The sequence below is a fragment of the Saccostrea cucullata genome, unplaced genomic scaffold (genome assembly GCF_032062105.1).
Source record: "Saccostrea cucullata isolate Sc308-1 unplaced genomic scaffold, CSIRO_AGI_Scuc_v1 ctg18581, whole genome shotgun sequence".
In the NCBI taxonomy this organism is placed as follows: Eukaryota; Metazoa; Mollusca; class Bivalvia; order Ostreida; family Ostreidae; genus Saccostrea; species Saccostrea cuccullata.
Genome location: NW_026925841.1, coordinates 2,075 through 8,988, shown reverse-complemented (window position 1 = coordinate 8,988; position 6,914 = coordinate 2,075). Strand labels below are relative to the sequence as shown.

Here is a 6,914-nt window from a genome sequence, read left to right as displayed (position 1 = left end):
CTCCTGGAGCTAGGTTTATATACTAGACTTCTCTTAATGTTATGTTTTAGGCGATGTAACGCCCCATAACATATTTGGCATTATGTAATGTTATTGTTTTTTCTAGTCCCATTAATGTACTAGTCCAAGTATTTTTTACTTTTTTACTTAAACATATACATTTACATGTTGTACATAACTTATTTAGCAGATGCAGGATATGTTCATGCAATCTTGTATTTTTCTTAGTAGGACTGCTAGCCTAGTTGCATGCTTTTTGATTGAGCATTCTGTGTATTTCATGCAACAGGCTATTGTGTGTATTTTATTTGTTTATTGTCATTTATATTCAATAAATGACCTATTTTATCTTTATGGAGGAGTTGTTCTATTTCTAATTATGAGTGGTAGGCAGACAGACATAAATGTATTTATGCAAAAGATAAATGTTAGGGTACAATTTCAAAATACATTTTACATGAATCACATAAAGAACATATCAAATCATTTCTTTGCGGTTGTTTTCCTTTTGGAACATCTGTTAAGAAACATTCTGTTTTGTCTTATTGATACATAAAAAGCGTCCAAAAATCATTTGGAATTGTTATGTTAAACCCTGATAGTCAGAATTTTAAGAGTTTCTGATGTGTGCCCTACTTAGAAATGTTTACATTGAAACAAAGATGAAACTCATAATTGAATTAATCAGCAAATATAAACTCATCAGGTTTACACATGCTTTTCTAACACATCATGTACATTTTTTTTCTACTAGTATGTCTTTGTTCACAAAAAAATTGAAATCAACAGTACTTAGCATTCCATATTAAGAAATATGAACCCTAGCTATTAAAAATCTAAAAGTATATTTGTGCATCAATGCAATATGTTTAACAAAACAATCTCTTTCACTGTAATGAAAATTGTCTTCTTCATATAACATGCAGATGAAGAACTTCTTTGGATGATGTAATTTTCACATGTAGAAAAGAAACTAATTCAACTAAAACTAAAAGACAGTCATTAAAATTTTAAGGACATTAAAGGATGATATCAAGACTGAAGTCCAGGAATTGATAAAATGCTACAATTATCATCCAAAGATGTATATGTTTGGATTTATTTTTTAATTCACAAGCAAATGATATGCTGCCATTTAATCTTTCAAACTTAAATTCTATACTTTTGAATTAAAAATTTCAAAATCTAAAGGAGTCTTCCAAATACCTATCTACATGTATTTATGACTGAAGGTATGTAAATCACCAGAGTTGCTGTAATGCACCATTTGAATAAAAGTCATATCCACATTCTTGACTTTTTTCCCTAAACCTTATTTCAAAACATAAATTATTCCAACCAGTCTTTATCTACCCAGTGATAATAAAATTTTTACAGAATTCTAAGGTATTACATAGTAATAGTCATATAAACACCCTTGAACATTGTACATTTGATTAACATTTCAATCCTTTCCTAAGAATTTGCACCTAATTTTTATAAAGTCTATAAGTTATCACACAATGTTTAAGTTATTGCATTACAGGACTCAAATCAGTAATCTCAGTTAGTAACTAACTTTTACCCAGGAGTAAATGATCCAAAAAATCTATAGAAATATCTTATTGATTCTTCATCTGTGTACTTATGATGTGAAGTTTGTAAGTTACAAATTATTGTCAAAGAAGTCATCTCAATAATCTTATGCTTTGACCTTGACAAAGTGTGCTAAACAACAAAGTGTATTCCTACAACCATTCTATATGTAATTAGTATGATATCCACATTCTTGACTTTTTTCCCTAAACCTTATTTCAAAACATAAATTATTCCAACCAGTCTTTATCTACCCAGTGATAATAAAATTTTTACAGAATTCTAAGGTATTACATAGTAATAGTCATATAAACACCCTTGAACATTGTACATTTGATTAACATTTCAATCCTTTCCTAAGAATTTGCACCTAATTTTTATAAAGTCTATAAGTTATCACACAATGTTTAAGTTATTGCATTACAGGACTCAAATCAGTAATCTCAGTTAGTAACTAACTTTTACCCAGGAGTAAATGATCCAAAAAATCTATAGAAATATCTTATTGATTCTTCATCTGTGTACTTATGATGTGAAGTTTGTAAGTTACAAATTATTGTCAAAGAAGTCATCTCAATAATCTTATGCTTTGACCTTGACAAAGTGTGCTAAACAACAAAGTGTATTCCTACAACCATTCTATATGTAATTAGTATGATGAATATGGTATGATAAAGATATTCAAGATATTATTAAACCACAGATTATGGGACACTTGCATCTTTATTGGGGGTCTTATTGAGACCAATTTTAAATTCAAAATTAAACAAATGATACATACACAAACAAAATATATTTACAATTCCAGGAAAGTTAAATAATAACATTAAATCCAGCATCTGAATATCTGTGTAATTTCTAGGGGGTTATAGAAATAAGATGAAAAATAAAAGGTTTAAATGTGTAATTCCCATACATAACAACAGTCATCAATATGAATTGGTCAAAAATAAAAGTCACATTCAGATACTTTGAGGTCTGTGAGAATTAATTTTTAAAGAGTTCATGCTTTCAGAAAATCATGTTCTCAATACTTGATTTGACTAGATCTCAGTTTAATAAATGGGTACATCTTATCCATAGTCAGTGTCTGACAGTAAAAAGATACAATCCTGTTACTTTGTCATCCTGTAAACCACAGTCTATGATAATACTGATTAAATTCGTTGGAAATCATATTTATTTATGTGCTTCTTAAATCCTCCATCCATCTCCTGTTTGATTTTCTTGTTTCAGTGTTCCAAGAGAGGATATTCTGTTAGTCTTTGCATAATCTGATAGTCTTTCACCATTCTGAGAGTAGACATAGATCATTTCCATAAGCCCTCACTAGAGAATCCTGAAAAATAAAAAAAATGTCTTAGTTGAAAAAAAAAAGTTATATAATATAAGATTGATGGAATTCTAAATATAGACAAAAAGGGTATAAATACAAGGTGTTACATCAGATTTTGACTTTTCATATTAACCATGGGTAACACCTCCAGTAAAGAAAAGAGTAAGGGAATGGGTAAAATTGAGTTTGCAGAGAGAATTCTTTCAGAGAAAGATGTAGACAGAGGTATACCAGTTAAAATAAAAAAAGATGGCACTATTGAGATAATTTCTCAACAAGAATATAACCAAATATGTCCAGAAAAGAGTGATCCTAATGTTGTCAGAGATTACATAGAAAGACCCTTGATTGCAGAAGAAGCTAATGAAGAATATAACCATTTATTACCAAAAGAGGGTAAGAATTACTTGGATTACCCTGAAAGACCTTTGACTAGAGAAGAAGTCAAGTTTATAGATGATAAGAGAAAACAGTTGTCAGAAAAAAAAAGATTGTTAAAGACACAGGATTTTAAACCCACAAAACCATTGGAGATACAAGGATTACAAGATACAAGGATTAATGGAGGAAGTCCAAACTGAACTCTTGGAAGACATTAAGGCTCATTATGAGAGTAACTTTCCAGTGTTTGTTTATTACAAAATTATGTATTCTGATTAAAAAAAAAAAAAGAAAAAAAGTTTTCACTTTCATTTGTTGTGCCTTTGACCATTTAAATTGACCTTATGGTCAAGATTGTGATATATACACTCTGATAATCATCTATGATGTCTCTATGATGTTTACCTCAAAAGATTGAATCAGGGTATTTGTGTTCAAAGAGCTGAAGAAACTTAATACAGACAGATCTAAGATTTTGGAAGCATACATATTAATGAGGTTAAAGGAGATATAACACTTGGATTCATTACTACATTATTAAAAAGAAAGAACACAAACTCATAGAAATGATATTGAAAGTACCTTTTATGAATAAAGTGTCATGCTCCAAGGTATTATTTTTATAAACAGGATAAGGTTTACAGTAGTCCCATACACTCATAAGAAGATCTTGGGTAGTAGAAACACCAGGAAATTTTATTTCCACACAATCAGATCATCTTACATCAGTTATAAGGTTACAATCTTTATACATAGTCAAGAGGGTCATTAAGATTTCTTTTCTGGTCATCCTGATGTGCTACATTATAGTATTCTTTCCCTGTGATATAATGTTAATATTAAATGGGAAATTCAGAATTCATCAGCAATTGGAGTCAAAACTTGCTATCTTTACCAACTATGATATTAAGGAAGCTGGGGGGGGGGGGGGGGTTACAAATTAGCCATATTTAACTTATTCTATAGATATGCTATCTTCAGCTGTTAACTATCATTTGGCAAAGAAAACTTTCATACATTTTAGTTTCAAAATTTGATCATGCATTTTTGTATATATATTGAAATGGAGCTCTTCTTCTTCTTCTAAAGGAGATCAATATAGTCTAAAAATGACCATGACCACCAAGCCCTTTTTATTTAAATATATCATTTACATATCAATTCAAAATTATAAACATGCATATGTAAAAAAAAAATAAATAAATAAAAATAAATATATATACAATTGTATCTCATTGAAACTTTACCTTCAAGTTTGTGTGTTTTTTATGTTGGTTGACTAACTGTGTATTTCCAAATGAAGACCAGCAGCCAGGCTTCACTTCATAGAGAATGGATTATAGATGGTTAGGAACAAAGCATATCTTCAATGTTGATGACTGCAGAAAATAAAACCATTTTGTTAATATGACAGGGTACTGTATGAAACAATGCATGTTTAAAAATTGAACAAACATGTACAATGCCAAAAAAGTTCATGAAAATGTTTGTTTTTTAATCTCAAAACAAATTGTTTTTAACATTAACTCCAGATGAGAAAAGTTCATCATGTTATCTTTAGATAATAAAAAAAAAAAAGCACAATTACTGTATTGATATCACAAATAAAATGATTATCAAATTGATTATTTAGACACTAAAAGATTTTTTATTAACAGCAGATTCAATTTTGTTTAATATCTGTCAGTACTGCATACAGAAAAATACATCTTTTTTTTAGCATCATCACAGTACAACATGTAGTCCTTCATTTTTTGAAAAGCTCATTACTAAGAAACAAAAGTGAAAATGAAAATATATGTATACCATATATCCCACATATTTAGAATCAAAACAAAAAGTAAATAACTTAGGATTAATCTTTTGTAAATTCCTCCTTTTCTCTTATTAGATTCCTAATTAATATCTCTTTGATCACCATTTAGTAAGTCTGAATTCCATGGCCATGGGTAACATACATAATGAATTATGAAATTAAATCATATAATTTATACAAAAGGACTTATTAATATTCTGAAGATCCCTTAATCATGTGTTAATATATTTTAGGTTAAATAAGGGTGTGCTTATATGAATGTAAGTTAGAGACAACAGATCACATAAGTATTACACAGTAATTAAATTAACCATATAATCATGCTTAAATGCAAAGATGACCTTCATAGGAAATGTAAACAATTAAAAAACAAGACAAACTTACCAGAGATATCCAAATATATGCCCAATAAGTCTATCAATTAAATAATCCAGTGAAATAACATCTCAGCTGATCCTGAAAAAAAAAATCATACAATTCAGTGATACACAATTAACCTCATTTTACAATGTAAGTAAAGCAATAATTTACAGACAAAAGGGACAGAAATGTAAAAGATACCATGTATTTTACCAAAAATTTAGAGAACATTTTTCTGATTTAAATTCAATATCATGGAATGACCCATCATAGAAATATTAAATGCACTCTGAGTTACATGCAGGTTATACAAGTGTAAATCACATGAAATGAGGATAAATACAGTATTGACATTCAAAACAGAACTTTACATAATTATGATTAAATGCAAAGATGACCTTCATAGGAAATGTAAACAAAACAAAGACAAACTTACCAGAATTATCCAATTATATGCTCAATTAAATAATCCAGTGAAACAACATCTTAGCTGATCCTGAAAAAAAAGCATACAATATTCAGTGATACTCAATTTAACCTCATTTTACAAAGGAAGTAAAGCAACAATTGACAGACAAACAGGACAGAAAAACATGTTTAAATGTAATGCAAAATAATATCTCTTATATATGGATACCTATACTCTAATCAATCATATTAAATGTCATTCGTAAAATGTATTTTTTAAGACAGATTTATTTAGGATCGACTTTTTAAATGATAACATGAATAGCACGCCATACTTTAACCACATGTCAAAACATTCTCTCAAATTACACAGAAATGGGTTATTTAGCATAGCTGACATTAAACATATAGGTGAGCGATAACATAATCACAATCATAAACAATGTGAAACAACTTTAAACGACCTACACTGTGGATTACAAGCCTTTTTCACTGGGGTAAAATCCTGCCGAAATTCGCCATGGCTGCCCGAAACCCCGAACCCGACTGTATAAAAGATGAAGTCATACAATAACATAACACTGATGTAGTATTACATGATTTTTTTTATTTTATTTCTTAAAAACTATAAGGGGAGTTTACCAAAAAAAAATTAATAAGAAAAAAAAATTTAAAGTTATTTTAAAAAAGTTAAAAAAAAATTTATAAGTTTTTTAAAAAAAAGTTTAAAAAATTTAAAAAGAAATTCTAAGTTTTTTAAAAAAGTAACCTGGTGTTATAACTTGACAGACATAACACACACATGTTTTTTGTATTGTGTGTTATTTGTTATTGTCTTTCAGTAAAAAAAAAATCAGTTCAAACCGGTTAGGCTGGCTAGACTAGGCTGTCTAGACTGTAAATGAAAATGTGTGACGTCATAATCACATTGTATTTATACAGTGAATGACGTCACAATGCATAGGTAAGTTTTTTGCACACGGCACTTTACAGATGATGCAAACAGGTATATAAGAAAACACAGATAAAAGGTACATT

The 6,914-nt window shown here is 28.9% G+C and overlaps 1 long non-coding RNA gene across 1 annotated transcript; it reads right to left on the bottom strand.

The window, feature by feature from the left end:
- Positions 1-756: 756 nt before the first annotated feature.
- On the bottom strand, positions 757-6,486 carry LOC134269887 (uncharacterized). Its single transcript, XR_009992665.1, has 5 exons — positions 6,345-6,486; positions 5,905-5,964; positions 5,493-5,564; positions 4,540-4,671; positions 757-2,914 (listed from the first exon to the last, which is right to left on the bottom strand). It is a non-coding gene; the product is annotated as an uncharacterized LOC134269887 (long non-coding RNA).
- Positions 6,487-6,914: the final 428 nt, after the last annotated feature.